This window comes from Callospermophilus lateralis, chromosome 3 (genome assembly GCF_048772815.1).
Source record: "Callospermophilus lateralis isolate mCalLat2 chromosome 3, mCalLat2.hap1, whole genome shotgun sequence".
Classification (NCBI taxonomy): Eukaryota; Metazoa; Chordata; class Mammalia; order Rodentia; family Sciuridae; genus Callospermophilus; species Callospermophilus lateralis.
Window position 1 is genome coordinate 32,957,010 of NC_135307.1, and position 24,251 is coordinate 32,981,260.

The 24,251-nt window shown below is 51.8% G+C and overlaps 3 non-coding genes and 1 pseudogene across 3 annotated transcripts; all 4 read right to left on the bottom strand.

Moving 5' to 3' along the window:
- Positions 1–803: 803 nt before the first annotated feature.
- Positions 804–3,058, bottom strand: LOC143394579 (homeobox protein TGIF2 pseudogene; annotated as a pseudogene).
- Positions 3,059–9,383: 6,325 nt separating this feature from the next.
- On the bottom strand, positions 9,384–9,477 carry Trnay-gua (transfer RNA tyrosine (anticodon GUA)). Its single transcript has 2 exons — positions 9,441–9,477; positions 9,384–9,419 (listed from the first exon to the last, which is right to left on the bottom strand). It is a non-coding gene; the product is annotated as a tRNA-Tyr (tRNA).
- Positions 9,478–13,068: 3,591 nt separating this feature from the next.
- On the bottom strand, positions 13,069–13,162 carry Trnay-gua (transfer RNA tyrosine (anticodon GUA)). The gene is made up of 2 exons: positions 13,126–13,162; positions 13,069–13,104 (listed from the first exon to the last, which is right to left on the bottom strand). It is a non-coding gene; the product is annotated as a tRNA-Tyr (tRNA).
- Positions 13,163–20,754: 7,592 nt separating this feature from the next.
- Positions 20,755–20,848, bottom strand: Trnay-gua (transfer RNA tyrosine (anticodon GUA)). The gene is made up of 2 exons: positions 20,812–20,848; positions 20,755–20,790 (listed from the first exon to the last, which is right to left on the bottom strand). It is a non-coding gene; the product is annotated as a tRNA-Tyr (tRNA).
- Between the last annotated feature and the right edge of the window lie 3,403 nt (positions 20,849–24,251).

A 24,251-nucleotide genomic window follows, 5' to 3' on the forward strand; every position in this document is an offset into this window, starting at 1 on the left:
CATTTTGACCTGGGCTTCCTGTTGTTGCCTGAAGGCCTTGTGACTGGCCATTCCATGATGTGCTGAGAGATGGTCTGGGAGGGCAGAGTGGCCCTCCCTTCCCTCCATGATACCACCTCATTGATTGGAGAGGTTATTAATGAATACAGGGGATTGAATAGTGTCCTTCTAAAGTTTCCGTGTATTCCCTTCCCTGTATGCCTCTGATTAGAGTTAGCCATTCCTTTCTTTTCTTTCTTTTTTTTTAAACAGGATTGGTGGTTTTTAATTTTATTTTTTGAACCTTGATTTTGTTTATTTATATGTGGTGTGGAGAATCGAACCCAGCGCCTCACACATGCTAGGCAGGTGTTCTACCATTAAGCCACAACCCCAGCCTTAGGCGTTTGCTTTCTGTGGATCTTTTGTCTCATCATTGAGGAGGCCTGGAGACTTGGCAGAGTTTGACTGTCAAGGAACTTCATCTTTAGTAGTAGAGAAGTCCCTGTCACAATGCAGTGATGCCAGCTGACCCCTGGACAGAGACGATGTCTTGGTCCTGAGGCTTGGCAGTGATCTAGAGAAGACCCTCTGTATAGAAGGGAAGTGAACCAGGAACCCAGAACAGCTGGCTTGAGCCTTGAGCACCCCTGTTGGCTGATGCCTTCTTGGGGTTCTCAAAAACTAAAGTGATGGGAATGTGTAGGATCTAGGGTGCCAGGTCCTGCTGCTCCTAATGAAGCCCTAGTTCTTTCAATGGACTCTAATGCCTACCTGTGAGGGTATTGTCTACACTCAATCATTTCTTCTGCCTAGTTTATCAACTATGGTGTGTTGATGAGTTCACCTGTGGGGTTCCCGGCCTCAGCCCTGGTCAGGAGGTCAAGTGTACTACCAGAGGTCAGCAGGGGAGGGGCTCTCTCTGTTGGAAGAGGGCTGCTGGCTTTCCCCACTGGCCTGTGTGGAGCAGTGTGAGCACACAGACAACCAGCACATTGATGGGGCCTGGTACAGATAGTCAGCATTGAGGGGCTGTTACCACCTGGCAGGGCCACTTCCCAGGGCTTAGCACCACAACAGGAAATGGTAAACTGATTAGAGACTTTGCCATCCTGCCAAAGCATGTCTGGGGAAGCCACCACCAGAGGTTGATGAACCAATCACATATGTGCAGCACTGAGAGATTGGTCTGTCCAGAAAGGCTTAGCTTCTTAATGGAAGAGCAGGGCTTGTAGCGGTGCAAGTACAAGTCCCAGAGGATCTTCACAGACCCCTTGGGCAAGTTCCCCCTGCACTTCCTCTTGCCAGACAGGGAGAGAAGGCCTTCGTCCTCACCCAGACCACGGCATTCTCGTCCTCTTATTTTGTGATTGTGTCTTGTCAACTGTCACTGATTTCTTCCTCTGTCTTCTCACAGCATCCCTTTTGTGCTTTCCGTGTGTCATGTTGCCTTTAGGGTAATTTTGGTTGTCGATGTTGGGCCTCAGCTACTACTAAGGATGAAGTTCCTTGACAGTCAAAAACTTATTACTCAGACTGGGGCTGAAGCTCAGTGGCAGAGAACTTGCCTAGCCTGTGTGAGGCACTGGGTTCGATCCTCAGCACCACATAAAAAATAAATAAAACAAAGTCATGCTGTCCATCCATAACTATAAAATTTTTTTAATTATTATTCATATTTGTCTCCCTCACAACACATCAAAGCTCTGTGCATATACACATTTGTTGACTATTTATTGAGTGAATAATGGCAACTGATTGAATTGTTAACTTTCAGATTCCTACAGGGCTAGGTCTGCAATGGCCTGGAAGAGTTACCTGGTAGATGCTTACCTAGGATCTTTACTGTGTCCTTTAAAAAAATATGTAGAATATGATTTTTAAAGCAGATTCTTTCTAAAAAGAGTTTTAATGTATTTTTTTAGTTGCTGATGAAAGTTTATTTTATCTTATATGGGGTGCTAAGAATCAGACCCAGTGCCTCACATATTCTAAGCAAGTGCTCTACCACTGAGACACAACCCCAGCTCAGCCCTGCTTTTTATTTTAATTGATGATGTTTACATTCATAGCAAGTTTTTCTTCTTCTTCCTCTTCTTCTTCTCCTTCTCCTTCTCCTTCTCCTTCTCCTTCTCCTTCTCCTTCTTCTTTTTTGGTGGTGCTGGGAATTGAACCCAGAGTCTTGTACATGTGAGGCAGGTACTCTACCAACTGACCTATATCTCTTAGCCCATAGAATATGATTTTTAAAAAGCTGTACTTATCCATCAAATCTACCTTATTTTATTTTTTGCCATCGTCAGGACTGAACTATGGCCTGGCACATGCTAGGAAGCACTGTGGTGTTCACCTGTGGGGTTCCCAGCCTCAGCCCTGGTCAGGAGGTGAAGTGTACTACCAGAGGGGTCAGCAGGAGAGGGGCTCTCTCTGTTGGAAGAGGGCTGCTGGCTTTCCCCACTGGCCTGTGTAGAGCAGTGTGGAGCTCACAAACAAAGACCACTGAGTTGCATCTTCAGCCCTACTTTATTCTTTTGACAAAGAACATGTATATAAGGATATCTGAGAATTTTTTAAATGACCAAGCACATCCCAAGATACATATTATTTGAATAGAATTTATTGTCTGTAGAAGTCTTGGAGCTTCAAATTTCATTGAAAGGAAATACTGATGAAGTCTAAATCAATCACAGTAAGACAAAAATGAAGGTAAATTTGTCACATGGAGTCATTAGGATGGTTTCAAACTAGCCCTTTTTTCCTTTTTTTCTCTGTTTGAAAATGATGTTCAGTTAATCTATACAGCCTTTTACATAGATAAACTAAAAGCACATTCTAAAAGCTATACCTTTAGTCATTAGCTATTGAAATCAAATTCTGATAGTTTTTAAAAATATTTTTAGTTATACATGGACACAATATCTTTATTTTACTTATTTGTTTTTATGTGGTGCTGAGGATTGAACCCTGTGCCTCATATGTGTGAGGCAAGCGCTCTACCACTGAGCCACAACCCCAGCCCTCAAACTCTGCTAGTTTTCATGGTTCACTTCAACAAGCCCTTACTCCACTGGGTCACCATATCCCTCTGTTAGAAAATAAATGCTGTTAAGAAGAAGAAAGAAGGGATGTGACAGTTCATGCTGAGAATGACCCCTCCTGTCCATTCACCTGTCCATTTAGAGCACAGGTGACTCCAAAATGTGTCCGAGACCACCTGGATTATTTTTACCTATGATACCCAATTATCAAGAGTCCCATAAAACTGTGTCAGGCTAAACCAAATAAAATAAATAACCAAAGGTGAAAAAAATGAGAACATTTGGAAAATTATACAAAGAAGTTAATAAAAGGGTAGAGATCACTCACTCATACTTGAATTAAATTCTATAGTCATATAACATATTAAATAAGAAATATGAGGTCTCTGATTACCATTATCTAGATCTTTAGGCCAGATATGAGTGCTCAATTGATCTGGCATTGTGCACTGCCATAATTAAGCCTATATGAAATGAATATGTTTCTAACAAATATATCACAGGCTTTGTCTGATTCAGGGAAATTAAAAGGATACGAATAGGAAAAGAAGAACTCACTAATACCTGTTTGCGAATGACATGATTCTATATTTGGAGGACCCAAAAAATTCCACCAGAAAATTTGTACAACTCATAAAATAATTCAGCAAAGTAAGAGAATATAAAATTAACACCCATAAATAATTGCGTTCCTATACATCAGTGATGAATCCACTAAATGAGAAATTAGGAAAGCTACTCCATTCACAATAGCCTCATAAAAATAAAATAAAATACTTGGGAATCAATCTAACGAAAGAGGTAAAGACCTCTACAATGAAAACTATATAACACTAAAGAAAAAAAATTGAAGAAGACCTTAGAAGATGGAAAGATCTCCCATTCTTGGATAGGCAGAATTAGTATAGTCAAAATGATCATACTACCAAAAGATTTAATGCAATTCCTATTAAAATCCCAATGACATTCTTCATAGAAGTATAAAAAGCAAAAATGAAATTCATTTGGAAAAATAAGGGACCCAGAATAGCCAAAGCAATTCTTATCAAGAAGAGTGAAGACCTTAAACTATACTACAAAGCCATAGTAACAAAAACAGCATGGTATTGGCACCATAACAGACTTGTAGGCCAATGGTACAGAATAGAAGACACAGAAACAAACCCACATGAGCACAGTTATTTCATACTAGACACAGTCACCAAAAATAATTGTGGAGAAAATATAGTGTCTTCAACAAATTGTGCTGGGAAAACTGGAAATCCATATGTAGCAAAATGAAATTAAATCCCTATGTCTCACCCTGGACGAAGCTCAAATTATTTTTCTGTGGAAGGGCATCTAGGTTGGTTCCATATCTTAGCTATGGTTAATTGAGCTGCTAGGAACACTGAGCCCCAAGCACTCTTGGAAGGAACCATTGTCCAGGGGTTTTCCTGTATTCAACCATATTTTGCTCAAAGCATATTTTCCACAGATAATATTCACAGGTGTGACTTAGGAGAACTTGATCATGCTGTAACGAGTTTGAAACAATTTTCTAAATGGAGGCCAACAATTGAGAATATCATTTACGATAGCTTGAAAGATTGACAAAGCATTATCTAATTTCAAAAGACTATAATCCTATGGTCAAAATGTTCAAGATTAAAAGATTTTTTTTTATTCCTACTACTTACTGTGTCTCAGCTTTCTGCATCATTAAAATTCTTTGGGACATTTGAAGTCATTCTTTTGCAGTGGTGAGGGTCCATAGTCCTAGCTTCTTGAGAGGCTGAAGCAGGAAAATTGCTTGAGCCCAGGAGTTCAGGGCCAGCCTGAGCAACACAGTGAGACCTCCATCTTTAAATAAATGAATGAAATATAACATTAAACCACTTAAGCCAAGAAGGGCTGCAGGGAAATTGATTATCAAGGATGGAAACACATGGAGGTCACCATTTTATAGAAGTGGAGTTTCCATCATTCACATCTGCCTGTCTCCAGCAATAGGGGAATGTGGCCAAATGCAATGTTTACAGGTCCTCTGCACAGTCCTGACACATAAGAAGCACTGAATGTAATATTTACCATTATTGTTGATTTATTTTATTATTACTTTGGGTCGTTAACACATTATTTTAGGCTTTTTGACAGGTGTGCTTTTAAAATCCACTGAAAGATTTATACTATAAAAATACAAGAATCTCAGGGAAATCATCTCAAGCCTCTGCTGCCACAACCACAGCCCACCCCGACCCCACAAGGAAAAAAAAAAAAATCTCTGAAACAACAGTTCACTCCCTGGATCCAACAAATGAAAATTTCGAAAGGTGGCATGTCATCTTTCACAAATCCAGCAGGTGGCAGGATTCCCAAATGTAAATGCTCTGGGGCTGAGAAACAGGAGTGATGCCCATGAGGGGAGTGCAGTGTGGAATCTGTCGACTTTCAGAAATCTAATACTTCCTTCAAGAAAAGTGAGAAATCAAAACAAACAAACAAACAAATAATATTTTAAGGTCTGGAAAAATTCCTGGTTGTATGTCCTCTGCCTGCCCTGGCCTGCTGCAAGCTTGTGAAATAAGCAAAGACAATGTCGGGCATTCATGGTCACTATTCTCGTTGCCTTTTGCTCTGGTACTCTGTCTGCTTCCTCCCCGTATCTTCCCACTTCTTTGTTTCCTTCCCCTATGGAAAACTATCTTCAAGAGAATGACTGGAATATAAATTTTAAAGAAATGGAAATCCTAGGGCTTTTATTTTATTAGCAACACAGTCAAGAGTGTCACTAACAATGGGACATGTATTTTCAGATGTGCTGCCAACATTCATATTAAAAGTGGTTTAAAGCAAGGCCATTGCAAGGACTCACAGTCTCCTTTGTGTTCCTGTCTCAGGAAACTGTGACAAGAAGATTTCTTTGCTATGACAAAATAACAGAGAGATCAATCTAAGAAGGAAAGATTTGTTTGGGCTCATGGTTTCAGAGGCTTCAGTTTATGTCACTTGTCTTCATCACTTTGGTCCTATGGTGAGGCAGAAGATCCTGGAGGAGGGGTGTGATAGAGAACAAAGCTGATTACCTTGTGGCAGCCAAGAAGCAAAGAAAGATTAAGAGGGAGGAACAGGGTTACTAAATATCCCTCAAAGGAAGGGCCCAATGACTGACTTTCTCCTCATAGGCCCCACCACCTGCCAAGAAAACCATCAGCTGGAGACGAAGCCTTCAAAAAATGGGCTTTGGGAAGACATTTAATATCCATTCCATAATTATAATTTTACTCACTGATTATAGACGTTGGAATGCTATGAGATTATTATTATAGGGTAGTGAGTTTCCTAGTCTTATACCATAGTCTCTGAGGCAGATGATTCCCTCTACAGGCCAGGAAGTTCTAGACATACACACACAGTATTAGAGGGAGGAGGGCCTGCAAAGAAAGGCAGGCCACTAAGGAGAGCAGGAAACCCTGCAGGCAGCCAGGGAAGAATGGGGCTTCCCAGAAATGGTGCCTGGCCTTGGCGGGCAAGAGCAGGCAGGACAGCTCCTTGGGGGAGTTGGGGAGTTCAGGGCGAAGATGCAAAGGTTGGCACTGTAAGAAGTGGGCGGTTTGAAGAGGCTCTGCCTGCTCAGGGCAGAGAAGGGCCCCTGTGAAGGGGGAGAGTCCATGTGCCTGTGCTGACAAAAGCCAGAATGAAATCAGTAACCTAAGGATATGCAAACTGTCTGTTCAGTCTACAGTCCTCCTCTCTACCAGCTGAGCTATATAAGGGTGCACACCAAAAGGGTCGGGTCCTCTGCCTTTGTGCAGATGGAAGAGACAAGCTCACAGGACTCGAGGTGGGGACTCAAGGCCACTGTCTACTTTCCAACCCAGAGAGCCCCGTCTTGCCCCGAGCTGCCCTGCCCGGAAAGGCTAAATCCTTGCCATCAGGACAGACTACACACACACACACACACACACACACAAACAAACAAGGACACACAAATACGCACACACTCCTTCTATATGAGAGCACCTGGTATCCAGCTGAAGCCTGGCATGCGCGGGGACCAGGTGGGACCAGGCAGGGGCACGACCACCTACAACCGCTTAGCAGGAGGCACATGGCTCCATCCTCTCCTGCTCTTGCCCAATTGGCCCTATGCCAAACCTCTGCATCCCGCCTTGGGCCCAGGGGCAGAAAAGCCTGTGTATGTGTTGTCAAGAATCTCACGCGCTGTGGCACTGGAGCAGTGCCCTGTGGTTGAAAGTGCAGGAGCAGTGGGGGTGTGGCGGGGACGGGGGCAGCACCAGTGCGCAAAAGCATGGGGCACTTCCTTCAAGATTGAATCCAACCAGAGACCTAAGGATGTCCACAGCTGTCTGTTCAGTCTACAGTCCTCCACTCTACCAGCTGAGCTATCGAAGGGTGCACACGGGCGGGCCGGGTCCTCTGCCTTTGTACAGATGGCGGAGGAGAGCTGGCAGGGGGTGGGGTCCCATTACAACTGTCCAACTTCCACCCCAGAGAGCCCTCCCTGCCCCACCCTGCCCTGCCCAGACAGGCTCAGTCCTTGCCTTCAGGGCCCAGGACCAACACACACACACACACTCTCTCTCTCTCTCTCTCTCTCTCTCTCTCTCTCTCACACGCGCACACACACACACACACACAAACACACACACATACACACACAGAGACATACACAAATACCTGCACTCCATGAAAGCATTCAAGCGCCCAGGGCAATGCAGGTCTAATGCTGTCCCCTTTCCCTCCCATTTCAAGGCTGCATTGAGCTGCCCTCCCATGCAGGTTCCAGTGACTGTCCATTCTGTGACTGGATTTCTCTGCACATCAAGCTGTGGACATCTCTTCTTGGGAAAGGCTGAGATCAAGGGACACTCTGGGCTGTTGCTCTGGCAGCCCACACCCCATCCCCGCCTGATTCTCCAAAGCCCAGCCCATTGCCTCCTGCACACTCTCTGGCTGGTCCGCAGCATCTTCTTGCTAGGTTCTATTTCCAACTGGGCGCTCAAGCCATCAAGCAGCTCACAGCCCAGTGGTCTGTGTAAGGGGGGTGTGATTCCGTGCCCTTTGCCAGACAATAGCAGCTGCCCAAGGTCACTTGGCTGCCTGCCTTGGAACCACCAGCTCCCACTCCCTGGTGGGGGGGGGGGGATCCTGAGTTCTGCCCTGACTCGGCTTTTCTCTCACTCCCCCTCAGCTCACCCCAGGCAGGATGATAGCAACAGGTAGGTGCTTTGGGTACCTTCCTGAGGTGAAGAGCAGAACCTGGCGTGAGCTGGCTCTTCCAGGAGGACCACTGAGTCCTGCTGCGGCTCCAACCCTATTCCTTAAAGTTCACGAAAGGTGAGGCTGGTGGCATGTGGGCGGGAAGGGCACATCCCACTCTTCAGCCCCAAGGGAAAACAGAACACAGGCCACCGCCACCACCACCAGGGCACCATGTCACTTAACCAAGCTGGGATGGACATTTCCCTCCCTTGTCCATTCATGCATTCCTAACCAATAGACAGAGAAAGAGAGGAACAGAGACAGGGGTCAGCGTGGGGGACAGAAATGAAGGCGGGGAGGTGGTGAAAGACAGACAGAGACAGAGACAGAGACAGAGGCAGAGGCAGAGGCAGAGATTGATTGCCTGTGGCTGGAGAGATGGAGGAGAGTGAGGGAGGAGAGGAGAGAGATGGCAGGGCATCATGGAAAGGAAAGAAGATGAAAGAGAGAGGTAGAGGCAGACAGAAAGTGAGAAAGATGGAGAGGGGCAGACGTGGGGTGGGGGCATGTGGCCAGTGGCTCCAGGGCCCTGGCCCAGTTGTGGAGAGGGATGGAGCCTGGCGATCTCAGGGAGGATGCCAGGGTGATCGCTGAGCAACACATCCATGGCTCTGGACATTTCGCCTTTCCCAAGAGGCAAGTCCATGATGATCCAGGTGGGAAGGGCTGGGTGGCAGGGAAGCCTGCCTGTGTGTTGTCAAGAATCTCGGGCGCTGAGGCGCTGGAGGAGTGCCCTGTGGTTGAAAGTGCAGGAGCGGTGGGGGTGTGGCAAGGGCAGCAGCAGCTGCAGTGGCGTCAGGGGCCAGGGATAGGGGTGTGGTATGTGGGGGCACTAGTGGTGGGTTGCATGGGTGAGGCGACCTGAGAGCAGGAACCCCTGCGGGCAGCCAGCGAAGAATGGGCCTTCCCAGGACTGGTGCCTGGCTTTGGCGGGCAGCAGCAGGCAGGACAGCTCCTGGGGAGCGCGGGGGAGTTGGGGGCCAAGATGCAAGGGTTGGCGGTGGAAGAGGTGGGCGGTCTGGAGAGGCTCTGCCTGCTCTGGGCTCAGAAGGCAGGATGAGGCTTGCAGGGGCTTGCGTGTGCGCAAAAGCGTGGGGCACTTCCTTCGAGCCGGAATCGAACCAGCGACCTAAGGATGTCCACAGCTGTCTGTTGAGTCTACAGTCCTCCGCTCTACCAGCTGAGCTATCGAAGGGTGCACACCGGCGGGCCGGGTCCTCTGCCTTTGTGCAGATGGCGGAGGAGAGCTGGCAGGTCCTGTCCGGGGGTGGGGTCCCATTACAACTGTGGGCCTTCCACCCCAGGGAGCCCTCCCTGCCCCGCCCTGCCCTGCCTAGACAGGCTCAGTCCTTGCCTTCAGGGCCCAGGACCAACACACACACACACACACACACACACACACACACACACCCAAACACTTAAATGCACACACACCCCTTCGGCAAGGGAGCCCCTGGTATCCAGCGGAAGCCTGGCATGCCCCGCCAACTGGTGGGGCCTTGGCCGGGCGGCGACCACCAAGACGCGCATCCCAGGGCGCGCAGGGTCTCTCCTCTCGTGCTCTGGCCCTCTTGCCCCTATGCCAAACCTCTGCGTCCCGCCTTGGGCCGGGGTCTAGGAGGATGGCACTAAGTCGGCCTGAGAGGGCCAGGAGCCCGGCACCAGGTGGAGAATGACCCAGGAGAAGGTTGCCTTGTCCACGCCCCTCCCCGCCGGCCCCGGGAAGGTGGGGGTGTGGATACTCACAGGGGTGCGGGTTGGTAATGGAGGAGAACCAGATGGCGCACGGGGAGGCGGCTGCGCAACTAGCACAGCCACAGTCCCCCGCGGTAGTGTCTGGTGGACACCTGGATCCCATCCGACCCTACCAGCCTGGCCCCTGAAGCCCCGGTCCGGGTTCCAGGTCCCTGTGCCCCAGCGGACACGCCCTGCTCCCCACAGCCGCTCCCTCTTCGGTGCCTTCAGACCTCCTGCACACCACACGGGTGGCGGAAAGGACAGAGGGTTAGGGGAAGTGGCAGCCTCGCGTGCCCCGTCCAGGCCTTGCACAAGCACCAGAGATACTTGTGCCAGGGAGCCAGCCCGGCCAGGGCCCAGGAGGCCCCGGCTTCCTGCCTCTCCTCACCAAATAACTCCACCTGGTCCTGGGCGCTTCCGGGAAAGGACAAAGGGACACAACAGAGGCGGACCTGCTTCCTGACCCCGGAAGCAAGTCTTCTCCCACCCAGATGGGATCCCAATTCCGGTGTGCCCTAAATCCTGGCCCTAAATCGCCTCCCTCTCCCAGCCGCTCAGCCCAGATTCCCCGTGGAGGCCCAGGCAGACCCCTCTGCAGTGACCCAACCCCCCCCAGTTTCTTGGGGCTCAGGGGGCGGAGAGGGCGTGCTCGCCCAGGCAGAACCCTCAAACCTTTCCTCACGCACCAACCCCACACCAAACCCACTCCCACCGGGACAGGGGAAGGGCCCAGCTGCAGGGGCTTCCCAAAACCTAGTGCTGCTGCTCAGCTGCTCAGCTGGCCGGGCAGCAAGAGCAGCCTCCAGGGACCCCCTTTCCTCTAACCAAAGCAACAAATCCGGGTGCCAGGACCCAGGGGACAAAGCCCAGGGGGGATACCCAAAGGGCCATTCCTTCTCATTTTGGACCCCACTGCTGGTCTCTGTACATGGGGTCACTCAAGTTAGGGGGCTCTCTCTGGCCGCACAACTCTTTTCTCCACCCGAAGCCCAGTCTCACCCTGGCACTCTGACTGTTGCTGCCACTGGCACTTGATCTCTTTCGCTTACACGTACCCACACAGTGTTGGAGGGAGGGGTGCCTGCAAAGAGAGCCAGGCCTCTAAGGAGCCCTCCATGGGAAGAGAGGAACAACCCCTTCAGTCCTTCAGTTTCACATACCCCACCCCTGCCATTCTTGCAGGATCCCTCCCTCCCTCTCTCCCTCCCTCCCTCGCCCTCTCTCTCTCTCTCTATCCCTCCCTCCCTCCCTCTCTATCTCTCTCTGTCTCTCTGTCTCTCTGTCTCTCTCTCTCTCTCTCTCTCTCTCTCTCACACACACACACACACAAACACACACACATACACACACAGAGACATACACAAATACCTGCACTCCATGAAAGCATTCAAGCGCCCAGGGCAATGCAGGTCTAATGCTGTCCCCTTTCCTTTCCATTTCTAGGCTGCATTGAGCTGCCCTCCCATGCAGGTTCCAGTGACTGTCCATTCTGTGACTGGATTTCTCTGCACATCAAGCTGTGGACATCTCTTCTTGGGAAAGGCTGAGATCAAGGGACACTCTGGGCTGTTGCTCTGGCAGCCCACACCCCATCCCCTCCTGATTCTCCAAAGCCCAGCCCATTGCCTCCTGCACACTCTCTGGCTGGTCCGCAGCATCTTCTTGCTAGGTTCTATTTCCAACTGGGCGCTCAAGCCATCAAGCAGCTCACACCCCAGTGGTCTGTGTAAGGGGGGTGGGATTCCGTGCCCTTTGCCAGACAATAGCAGCTGCCCAAGGTCACTTGGCTGCCTGCCTAGGAACCACCAGCTCCCACTCCCAGGGGGGGTCGGTCCTGAGTTCTGGCCTGACTTGGCTTTTACTCTCACTCCCCCTCAGCTCACCCCAGGCAGGGTGATAGCAACAGTTAGGTGCTTTGGGTACCTTCCCGAGGTGAAGAGCAGTACCTGGCGTGAGCTGGCTCTTCCAGGAGGACCACTGAGTCCTGCTGCGGCTCCAACCCTATTCCTTAAAGTTCACGAAAGGTGAGGCTGGTGGCATGTGGGCGGGATGGGCACATCCCACTCTTCAGCCCCAAGGGAAAACAGAACACAGGCCACCGCCACCGCCACCAGGGCACCATGTCACTTAACCAAGCTGGGATGGACATTTCCCTCCCTTGTCCCTCCATGCATTCCTCACCAATAGACAGAGAAAGAGAGGAACAGAGACAGGGTTCAGCGTGGGGGACAGAAATGAAGGCGGGGAGGTGGTGAAAGACAGACAGAGACAGAGACAGAGACCCAGGCAGAGGCAGCGATTGATTGCCTGTGGCTGGAGAGATGGAGGAGAGTGAGGGAGAAGAGGAGAGAGGTGGCAGGGCATCATGGAAAGGAAAGAAGATGAAAGAGAGAGGTAGAGGCAGACAGAAAGTGAGAAAGATGGAGAGGGGCAGACGTGGGGTGGGGGCATGTGGCCAGTGGCTCGGGGCCCTGGCCCAGTTGTGGAGAGGGATGGAGCCTGGCGATCTCAGGGAGGATGCCAGGGTGATCGCTGAGCAACACATCCATGGCTCTGGACATTTCGCCTTTCCCAAGAGGCAAGTCCATGATGATCCAGGTGGGAAGGGCTGGGTGGCAGGGAAGCCTGCCTGTGTGTTGTCAAGAATCTCGGGCGCTGAGGCGCTGGAGGAGTGCCCTGTGGTTGAAAGTGCAGGAGCGGTGGGGGTGTGGCAGGGGCGGCAGCGGCTGCTGAGGCGGCGGCGTCAAGGGCCAGGGATAGGGGTGTGGTATGTGGGGGCACGAGTGGTGGGTGGCATGGGTGAGGCGACCTGAGAGCAGGAACCCCTGCGGGCAGCCAGCGAAGAATGGGCCTTCCCAGGACTGGTGCCTGGCTTTGGCGGGCAGCAGCAGGCAGGACAGCTCCTGGGGAGCGCGGGGGAGTTGGGGGCCAAGATGCAAGGGTTGGCGGTGGAAGAGGTGGGCGGTCTGGAGAGGCTCTGCCTGCTCTGGGCTCAGAAGGCAGGATGAGGCTTGCAGGGGCTTGCGTGTGCGCAAAAGCGTGGGGCACTTCCTTCGAGCCGGAATCGAACCAGCGACCTAAGGATGTCCACAGCTGTCTGTTCAGTCTACAGTCCTCCGCTCTACCAGCTGAGCTATCGAAGGGTGCACACCGGCGGGCCGGGTCCTCTGCCTTTGTGCAGATGGCGGAGGAGAGCTGGCAGGTCCTGTCCGGGGGTGGGGTCCCATTACAACTGTGGGCCTTCCACCCCAGGGAGCCCTCCCTGCCCCGCCCTGCCCTGCCCAGACAGGCTCAGTCCTTGCCTTCAGGGCCCAGGACCAACACACACACACACCCAAACACTTAAATGCACACACACCCCTTCGGCATGGGAGCCCCTGGTATCCAGCGGAAGCCTGGCATGCCCCGCCAACTGGTGCGGCCTTGGCCGGGCGGCGACCACCAAGACGCGCATCCCAGGGCGCGCAGGGCTCTCTCCTCTCGTGCTCTGGCCCTCTTGCCCCTATGCCAAACCTCTGCGTCCCGCCTTGGGCCGGGGTCTAGGAGGATGGCACTAAGGCGGCCTGAGAGGGCCAGGAGCCCGGCACCAGGTGGAGAATGACCCAGGGGAAGGTTGCCTTGTCCACGCCCCTCCCCGCCGGCCCCGGGAAGGTGGGGGTGTGGATACTCACAGGGGTGCGGGTTGGTAATGGAGGAGAACCAGATGGCGCACGGGGAGGCGGCTGCGCAACTAGCACAGCCACAGTCCCCCGCGGCAGTGTCTGGTGGACACCTGGATCCCATCCGACCCTACCAGCCTGGCCCCTGAAGCCCCGGTCCGGGTTCCAGGTCCCCGTGCCCCAGCGGACACGCCCTGCTCCCCACAGCCGCTCCCTCTTTGGTGCCTTCTGACCTCCTGCACACCACACGGGTGGCGGAAAGGACAGAGGGTTAGGGGAAGTGGCAGCCTCGCGTGCCCCGTCCAGGCCTTGCACAAGCACCAGAGATACTTGTGCCAGGGAGCCAGCCCGGCCAGGGCCCAGGAGGCCCCGGCTTCCTGCCTCTCCTCACCAAATAACTCCACCTGGTCCTGGGCGCTTCCGGGAAAGGACAAAGGGACACAACAGAGGCGGACCTGCTTCCTGACCCCGGAAGCAAGTCTTCTCCCACCCAGATGGGATCCCAATTCCGGTGTGCCCTAAATCCTGGCCCTAAATCGCCTCCCTCTCCCAGCCGCTCAGCCCAGATTCCCCGTGGAGGCCCAGGCAGACCCCTCTGCAGTGACCCAACCCCCCCCAGTTTCTTGGGGCTCAGGGGGCGGAGAGGGCGTGCTCGCCCAGGCAGAACCCTCAAACCTTTCCTCACGCACCAACCCCACACCAAACCCACTCCCACCGGGACAGGGGAAGGGCCCAGCTGCAGGGGCTTCCCAAAACCTAGTGCTGCTGCTCAGCTGCTCAGCTGGCCGAGCAGCAAGAGCAGCCTCCAGGGACCCCCTTTCCTCTAACCAAAGCAACAAATCCGGGTGCCAGGACCCAGGGGACAAAGCCCAGGGGGGATACCCAAAGGGCCATTCCTTCTTATTTTGGACCCCACTGCTGGTCTCTGTACATGGGGTCACTCAAGTTAGGGGGCTCTCTCTGGCCGCACAACTCTTTTCTCCACCCGAAGCCCAGTCTCACCCTGGCACTCCGACTGTTGCTGCCACTGGCACTTGATCTCTTTCGCTTACAGGTACCCACACAGTGTTGGAGGGAGGGGTGCCTGCAAAGAGAGCCAGGCCTCTAAGGAGCCCTCCATGGGAAGAGAGGAACAACCCCTTCAGTCCTTCAGTTTCACATACCTGACCCCTGTCATTCTTGCAGGATCCCTCCCTCCCTCTCTCCCTCCCTCCCTCGCCCTCTCTCTCTCTCTATCCCTCCCTCCCTCCCTCCCTCCCTCCCTCTCTATCTCTCTCTCTGTCTCTCTCTCTCTCTCTGTCTCTCTGTCTCTGTCTCTCTCTCTCTCTCTCTCTCTCTCACACACACACACACACACACACACAAACACACACACATACACACACAGAGACATACACAAATACCTGCACTCCATGAAAGCATTCAAGCGCCCAGGGCAATGCAGGTCTAATGCTGTCCCCTTTCCCTCCCATTTCTAGGCTGCATTGAGCTGCCCTCCCATGCAGGTTCCAGTGACTGTCCATTCTGTGACTGGATTTCTCTGCACATCAAGCTGTGGACATCTCTTCTTGGGAAAGGCTGAGATCAAGGGACACTCTGGGCTGTTGCTCTGGCAGCCCACACCCCATCCCCTCCTGATTCTCCAAAGCCCAGCCCATTGCCTCCTGCACACTCTCTGGCTGGTCCGCAGCATCTTCTTGCTAGGTTCTATTTCCAACTGGGCGCTCAAGCCATCAAGCAGCTCACACCCCAGTGGTCTGTGTAAGGGGGGTGGGATTCCGTGCCCTTTGCCAGACAATAGCAGCTGCCCAAGGTCACTTGGCTGCCTGCCTAGGAACCACCAGCTCCCACTCCCGGGGGGGGGGAGGGGGGGGGGAGGGGGGGGGTCCTGAGTTCTGGCCTGACTTGGCTTTTACTCTCACTCCCCCTCAGCTCACCCCAGGCAGGGTGATAGCAACAGGTAGGTGCTTTGGGTACCTTCCCGAGGTGAAGAGCAGAACCTGGCGTGAGCTGGCTCTTCCAGGAGGACCACTTGCTGGGAGCCATCAGCCAAGTAGGTATGAAAAATTCCTTGCCAGCTTACTCCCATGCTGTCTAGTGGAAGGACTTCTTAAAGGTGACCTTGCTCAAGGACCAGGGCAGGATCCGTGTTTAGGGTGTTCCCCCTTTAGAATAGGGCAGTTTAGCATAATAGGAGAGTAGGGTGTTTCCCCTTTAGAATAGGGCGGTTTAGTATAATAGGAGATTAGGGTGTTCCTCTTTTGGAATAGGGCGTATCCTGCTGCTGAGTTCCTCTTGAGTGCTTAGGGTCAGACAGTATATTTTTGGGAGACAGAATCCCAGTGATGCATGGATTTTGGCAGAGAGTGATTTGGGAGAAGTGGATTTGGGCAGAGAACGTGGATTCCCCTAGAACGTGTTTGTAGACGGCCGGTGTGAATTCGGGAATAAAGAATTGCTGTTTGAATCTACAAGCTGTGTGGAGACTCGTGATTTGTGCCCAGCCAGAGACTGTGGCATCTGGTGGCTCGTAAGCGGAAGGCCTGAAGCTTGGGGGTAAGTGAAATTGCTCGCCCCTGAGGGAAGGTAAGAGAATGGGTGACCATTTCAAAAAACAATGTGTTCTTGTTTTGATTTATTTTGTTTTTATTTCAAGTTGCCTGTTCCTAGAACTTTCTCAGACAAACTGGGGAAAATGGTTGACTCAAGGTTTTAAGTTGTTCGCCTCCGAGGAAGAGAAATTGTTAGAGAAAAAAGGCAACCCAGTAAGACCAAGAACAATTAGGGCATATGTTGATACAATACAAAAATGTAGCCCATGGCTTTTTAAAGACGAGTTATTAAGTATTTCAATGGAACCATCATGGTATCCTGTAGAAGGATTTTTCTTCAACAAGAAAGAGATGGCTAATTCTGTTTACTACGCTTGTCTAAGATCTTGGTTTTTACAGACATCTGATTAATTTACAAAGCTAAAGTGTTAAAATATCAACCACTAAATATGAAATCAAGTACTCTTTACTATTAAGTTCCATAAGGTAATATATTTAAACATTATGTGTGTTTTCATAAAATGGTGAATGGAAAAATGTTTAATATTGCTTTGGTTTATGTCTTTGCTGAAATAAGTTTACTAAGTGTTAAGATTCTATCAGGTGTAATTTATATACAAAGAGTATAAGAAGTTTCAGTTGGGTTTCAAATACAGTATTATAGTATCATAAAAAACATGAAAGTCTTTCATCTTCTTAAAGTGGAGTAATTTGTCTAAATCAGAAATTTTCATAAGGGTTATTTCAGAATGTGAATTTATAAAAAAGGGTTAATGGCTAGAAAAGAAATATTAAAAGATTCAAGATGTGAAAATATATTTTAATATGGAAGGTTAAAAGAAAAAGAAATGTTTCTAGATGAGATAATCTCTGTGTGGTAAAGTAAAAAGTTGTGAAATGCCATTTAAAAAGATTTTGAGGAAACTAGACTTACTTTAAAAGTTTGAGAAAGGAAGAAAGAAAAAAAGGTATTTGTACATGGCAGATTGAGACAAAGCTTCTTAATGGAGTAAAAAAGGCCTTTGGTTGAAGGGCAGCCATGTAAACTAACATTAAGCGGTTTAAACAGAATCTAAGCCTCGTTTAAAATAGTGAAGCTGTAGGTGGTGAAAAAGTACATTTAAAAGTACAGTATAGATGATAATTGTAAGACTTTAAGAGGTTAATTTGAAGGTGGTTAAGATGCCTTCATGACGGAGGAAAGATTGCGTGATTCGAAGCCTAGTTAATCTTAAAAATTGGAAAGGGGTATATATCCCCCAAAGATAAACTTAAAATAACCCTTTTTACTCTAAACTTTTTAAATTTGGATTCATCAGGACTTAGTGCTGCGGAAAGGCATATGTATCCAAAAAATGTGCATAAGCCTAAAGTTCTTTGGAAAGATATTCTAACAGGACAATGGAAAGGTCCTGACCCAGTAATCATCTGGAGTCGGGGCTCTGTCTGTGTGTTTCCACAGGGAGAACAGCAGCCGATTTGGATTCCAGAAAGACTAACTAAAGCAATTTCTACAGATCGAAAAGAAGATGATTTGACTCAAACCCATGACAGCTGATATCCAGAACTCCAGCTTGGCCATTCTTACATCTGCGACTGTGATTAACCAGGATGCTTTTTTCAATATCTATTTTATTATTGCATTTTCCACATCATAAGGTTCTATTTTTATTTTTTGAGCTCATACAAACCTAGATTAATGTTTTTCTGATCAGTTTTATTTTTTTGACTATGGAGTTTTTAAACATTGCAATGGAGATTTCACCTAGGTAAAGCTACAAGGCCTTTATTATTTTCTTATGTGTTGTACGTTTGTTTGCACATTTGTGTTTTGTGTTATATGTCTGTGTGTGCGTATGTCCATATTTCATATATGAGGAGCGCTCATGAGAAAATGGATCCGAATTATTTATTTTTTATTCACGTGATTTAAATGGCTTAATTTAAATTAGGTAAACAGCTGTTAAGGATTGTTTTTAAAGGTGGTTAACAGATCTGCTTGTTTACTAATTTAAATCAGGTAAACAGCTATTAAGGATTGTTTTTTAAGGAGGTTAACAGATGTGTTTGTTTACTTTCACCTTTCCTTTTCATTATATTTAATAATTCTTTTCAGGATATTGTCTTTTTAGCATCATTGCCAGAATTCCTATCTTCATCCCAATGAATATAACTCAACAAGTATGCTCAATCAAGGAGTCAACTTACTTTGGGAGGAAACGGACTTTGGGAAGAGACGGACAGATTGATAGATTCCTCCCCTTTGAACTGCTTACAGAACTTGCCTGGACTATGTAACTACGTTTAGTGCAGCAAATTGTGGTAATGCTGGCATATCTTTGCTGATGGTGTCACCAGTGATCTTTGCTGATGGTGTCACCAATGATGCAATTTTTCCAAAGGAACTGTCAATTGGCTTGGTGTCGTGGCATTTCTGTATCCTCCTCCCTTCTGCTAGTGATGGTCTAAATTTGGGGGCCAATGGCTATATGTTGGACCGGCAGTCAGTGACGGGTATGATCCAATTGCGGTGGTATCAACCTAAGACAGGAGGCTGACGCCTAAAGGACAGTTGCCTAAAGGTCAGTTTTCCGATGACGGGTAAGAACCATATGTTGAATTGGACAACCTACCAGGCGCGGTCCTTAAGCCACATTAACCTCACTTCCCCACTGGCACCAAGGCCAAATTTGGGGGCCAACAGAGGTGAGGCAAAGAACCTCACCCCCCCACTGGTGCATAGACCTATCCACAAGTATGGCTGTATGCTGGACCGGTAGTCAGTGACGGGTATGATCCAGTTGCAGTGGTATCAACCTAAGACAGGAGGCTGACGCCTAAAGGTCAGTTTTCCAATGAAGGGTAAGAGCCATATGTTGAACTGGACAACCTACCAGGCACGGTCCTTAAGCCACATTACTTGTTGTTTAATTAATCAGAAGGGGGGAGATGCTGGGAGCCATCAGCCAAGTAGGTATGAAAAATTCCTTGCCAGCTTACTCCCATGCTGTCTAGTGGAAGGACTTCTGAAAGGTGACCTTGCTCAAGGACCAGGGCAGGATCCTTGTTTAGGGTGTTTCCCCTTTAGAATAGGGCAGTTTAGCATAATAGGAGAGTAGGGTGTTTCCCCTTTAGAATAGGGCGGTTTAGTATAATAGGAGATTAGGGTGTTCCTCTTTTGGAATAGGGCGTATCCTGCTGCTGAGTTCCTCTTGAGTGCTTAGGGTCAGACAGTATATTTTTGGGAGACAGAATCCCAGTGATGCATGGATTTTGGCAGAGAGTGATTTGGGAGAAGTGGATTTGGGCAGAGAACGTGGATTCCCCCAGAACGTGTTTGTAGACGGCCGGTGTGAATTCAGGAATAAAGAATTGCGGTTTGAATCTACAAGCTGTGTGGAGACTCGTGATTTGTGCCCAGCCAGAGACTGCGGCAACCACTGAGTCCTGCTGCGGCTCCAACCCTATTCCTTAAAGTTCACGAAAGGTGAGGCTGGTGGCATGTGGGCGGGAAGGGCACATCCCACTCTTCAGCCCCAAGGGAAAACAGAACACAGGCCACCGCCACCGCCACCAGGGCACCATGTCACTTAACCAAGCTGGGATGGACATTTCCCTCCCTTGTCCATCCATGCATTCCTCACCATTAGACAGAGAAAGAGAGGAACAGAGACAGGGGTCAGCGTGGGGGACAGAAATGAAGGCGGGGAGGTGGTGAAAGACAGACAGAGACCCAGGCATAGGCAGACATTGATTGCCTGTGGCTGGAGAGATGGAGGAGAGTGAGGGAGGAGAGGAGAGAGGTGGCAGGGCATCATGGAAAGGAAAGAAGATGAAAGAGAGAGGTAGAGGCAGACAGAAAGTGAGAAAGATGGAGAGGGGCAGACGTGGGGTGGGGGCATGTGGCCAGTGGCTCGGGGCCCTGGCCCAGTTGTGGAGAGGGATGGAGCCTGGCGATCTCAGGGAGGATGCCAGGGTGATCGCTGAGCAACACATCCATGGCTCTGGACATTTCGCCTTTCCCAAGAGGCAAGTCCATGATGATCCAGGTGGGAAGGGCTGGGTGGCAGGGAAGCCTGCCTGTGTGTTGTCAAGAATCTCGGGCGCTGAGGCGCTGGAGGAGTGCCCTGTGGTTGAAAGTGCAGGAGCGGGGGGGGTGTGGCACGGGCGGCAGCAAGCGGTGGGGGTGTGGCAGGGGCGGCAGCGGCTGCGGCGGCGTCAGGGGCCAGGGATAGGGGTGTGGTATGTGGGGGCACGAGTGGTGGGTGGCATGGGAGAGGCGACCTGAGAGCAGGAACCCCTGCGGGCAGCCAGCGAAGAATGGGCCTTCCCAGGACTGGTGCCTGGCGTTGGCGGGCAGCAGCAGGCAGGACAGCTCCTGGGGAGCGCGGGGGAGTTGGGGGCCAAGATGCAAGGGTTGGCGGTGGAAGAGGTGGGCGGTCTGGAGAGGCTCTGCCTGCTCTGGGCTCAGAAGGCAGGATGAGGCTTGCAGGGGCTTGCGTGTGCGCAAAAGCGTGGGGCACTTCCTTAGAGCCGGAATCGAACCAGCGACCTAAGGATGTCCACAGCTGTCTGTTCAGTCTACAGTCCTCCGCTCTACCAGCTGAGCTATCGAAGGGTGCACACCGGCGGGCCGGGTCCTCTGCCTTTGTGCAGATGGCGGAGGAGAGCTGGCAGGTCCTGTCCGGGGGTGGGGTCCCATTACAACTGTCCGCCTTCCACCCCAGGGAGCCCTCCCTGCCCCGCCCTGCCCTGCCCAGACAGGCTCAGTCCTTGCCTTCAGGGCCCAGGACCAACACACACACACACACACACACACACACACACACACACACACACACACACACCCAAACACTTAAATGCACACACACCCCTTCGGCATGGGAGCCCCTGGTATCCAGCGGAAGCCTGGCATGCCCCGCCAACTGGTGCGGCCTTGGACGGGCGGCGACCACCAAGACGCGCATCCCAGGGCGCGCAGGGCTCTCTCCTCTCTTGCTCTGGCCCTCTTGCCCCTATGCCAAACCTCTGCGTCCCGCCTTGGGCCGGGGTCTAGGAGGATGGCACTAAGGCGGCCTGAGAGGGCCAGGAGCCCGGCACCAGGTGGAGAATGACCCAGGGGAAGGTTGCCTTGTCCACGCCCCTCCCCGCCGGCCCCGGGAAGGTGGGGGTGTGGATACTCACAGGGGTGCGGGTTGGTAATGGAGGAGAACCAGATGGCGCACGGGGAGGCGGCTGCGCAACTAGCACAGCCACAGTCCCCCGCGGTAGTGTCTGGTGGACACCTGGATCCCATCCGACCCTACCAGCCTGGCCCCTGAAGCCCCGGTCCGGGTTCCAGGTCCCCGTGCTCCAGCGGACACGCCCTGCTCCCCACAGCCACTCCCTCTTTGGTGCCTTCAGACCTCCTGCACACCACACGGGTGGCGGAAAGGACAGAGGGTTAGGGGAAGTGGCAGCCTCGCGTGCCCCGTCCAGGCCTTGCACAAGCACCAGAGATACTTGTGCCAGGGAGCCAGCCCGGCCAGGGCCCAGGAGGCCCCGGCTTCCTGCCTCTCCTCACCAAATAACTCCACCTGGTCCTGGGCGCTTCCGGGAAAGGACAAAGGGACACAACAGAGGCGGACCTGCTTCCTGACCCCGGAAGCAAGTCTTCTCCCACCCAGATGGGATCCCAATTCCGGTGTGCCCTAAATCCTGGCCCTAAATCGCCTCCCTCTCCCAGCCGCTCAGCCCAGATTCCCCGTGGAGGCCCAGGCAGACCCCTCTGCAGTGACCCAACCCCCCCAGTTTCTTGGGGCTCAGGGGGCGGAGAGGGCGTGCTCGCCCAGGCAGAACCCTCAAACCTTTCCTCACGCACCAACCCCACACCAAACCCACTCCCACCGGGACAGGGGAAGGGCCCAGCTGCAGGGGCTTCCCAAAACCTAGTGCTGCTGCTCAGCTGCTCAGCTGGCCGGGCAGCAAGAGCAGCCTCCAGGGACCCCCTTTCCTCTAACCAAAGCAACAAATCCGGGTGCCAGGACCCAGGGGACAAAGCCCAGGGGGGATACCCAAAGGGCCATTCCTTCTCATTTTGGACCCCACTGCTGGTCTCTGTACATGGGGTCACTCAAGTTAGGGGGCTCTCTCTGGCCGCACAACTCTTTTCTCCACCCGAAGCCCAGTCTCACCCTGGCACTCCGACTGTTGCTGCCACTGGCACTTGATCTCTTTCGCTTACAGGTACCCACACAGTGTTGGAGGGAGGGGTGCCTGCAAAGAGAGCCAGGCCTCTAAGGAGCCCTCCATGGGAAGAGAGGAACAACCCCTTCAGTCCTTCAGTTTCACATACCCCACCCCTGCCATTCTTGCAGGATCCCTCCCTCCCTCTCTCCCTCCCTCCCTCGCCCTCTCTCTCTCTCTCTCTATCCCTCCCTCCCTCCCTCTCTATCTCTCTCTCTGTCTCTCTCTGTCTCTCTGTCTCTCTCTCTCTCTCTCTCTCTCTCTCTCACACACACACACACACACACACACAAACACACAAACATACACACACAGAGACATACACAAATACCTGCACTCCATGAAAGCATTCAAGTGCCCAGGGCAATGCAGGTCTAATGCTGTCCCCTTTCCTTCCCATTTCTAGGCTGCATTGAGCTGCCCTCTCATGCAGGTTCCAGTGACTGTCCATTCTGTGACTGGATTTCTCTGCACATCAAGCTGTGGATATCTCTTCTTGGGAAAGGCTGAGATCAAGGGACACTCTGGGCTGTTGCTCTGGCAGCCCACACCCCATCCCCTCCTGATTCTCCAAAGCCCAGCCCATTGCCTCCTGCACACTCTCTGGCTGGTCCGCAGCATCTTCTTGCTAGGTTCTATTTCCAACTGGGCGCTCAAGCCATCAAGCAGCTCACACCCCAGTGGTCTGTGTAAGGGGGGTGGGATTCCGTGCCCTTTGCCAGACAATAGCAGCTGCCCAAGGTCACTTGGCTGCCTGCCTAGGAACCACCAGCTCCCACTCCCAGGGGGGGGGGGGGTCCTGAGTTCTGGCCTGACTTGGCTTTTACTCTCACTCCCCCTCAGCTCACCCCAGGCAGGGTGATAGCAACAGGTAGGTGCTTTGGGTACCTTCCCGAGGTGAAGAGCAGAACCTGGCGTGAGCTGGCTCTTCCAGGAGGACCACTGAGTCCTGCTGCGGCTCCAACCCTATTCCTTAAAGTTCACGAAAGGTGAGGCTGGTGGCATGTGGGCGGGATGGGCACATCCCACTCTTCAGCCCCAAGGGAAAACAGAACACAGGCCACCGCCACCGCCACCAGGGCACCATGTCACTTAACCAAGCTGGGATGGACATTTCCCTCCCTTGTCCCTCCATGCATTCCTCACCAATAGACAGAGAAAGAGAGGAACAGAGACAGGGGTCAGCGTGGGGGACAGAAATGAAGGCGGGGAGGTGGTGAAAGACAGACAGAGACAGAGACAGAGACCCAGGCAGAGGCAGCGATTGATTGCCTGTGGCTGGAGAGATGGAGGAGAGTGAGGGAGGAGAGGAGAGAGGTGGCAGGGCATCATGGAAAGGAAAGAAGATGAAAGAGAGAGGTAGAGGCAGACAGAAAGTGAGAAAGATGGAGAGGGGCAGACGTGGGGTGGGGGCATGTGGCCAGTGGCTCGGGGCCCTGGCCCAGTTGTGGAGAGGGATGGAGCCTGGCGATCTCAGGGAGGATGCCAGGGTGATCGCTGAGCAACACATCCATGGCTCTGGACATTTCGCCTTTCCCAAGAGGCAAGTCCATGATGATCCAGGTGGGAAGGGCTGGGTGGCAGGGAAGCCTGCCTGTGTGTTGTCAAGAATCTCGGGCGCTGAGGCGCTGGAGGAGTGCCCTGTGGTTGAAAGTGCAGGAGCGGTGGGGGTGTGGCAGGGGCGGCAGCAAGCGGTGGGGGTGTGGCAGGGGCGGCAGCGGCTGCGGCGGCGTCAGGGGCCAGGGATAGGGGTGTGGTATGTGGGGGCACGAGTGGTGGGTGGCATGGGTGAGGCG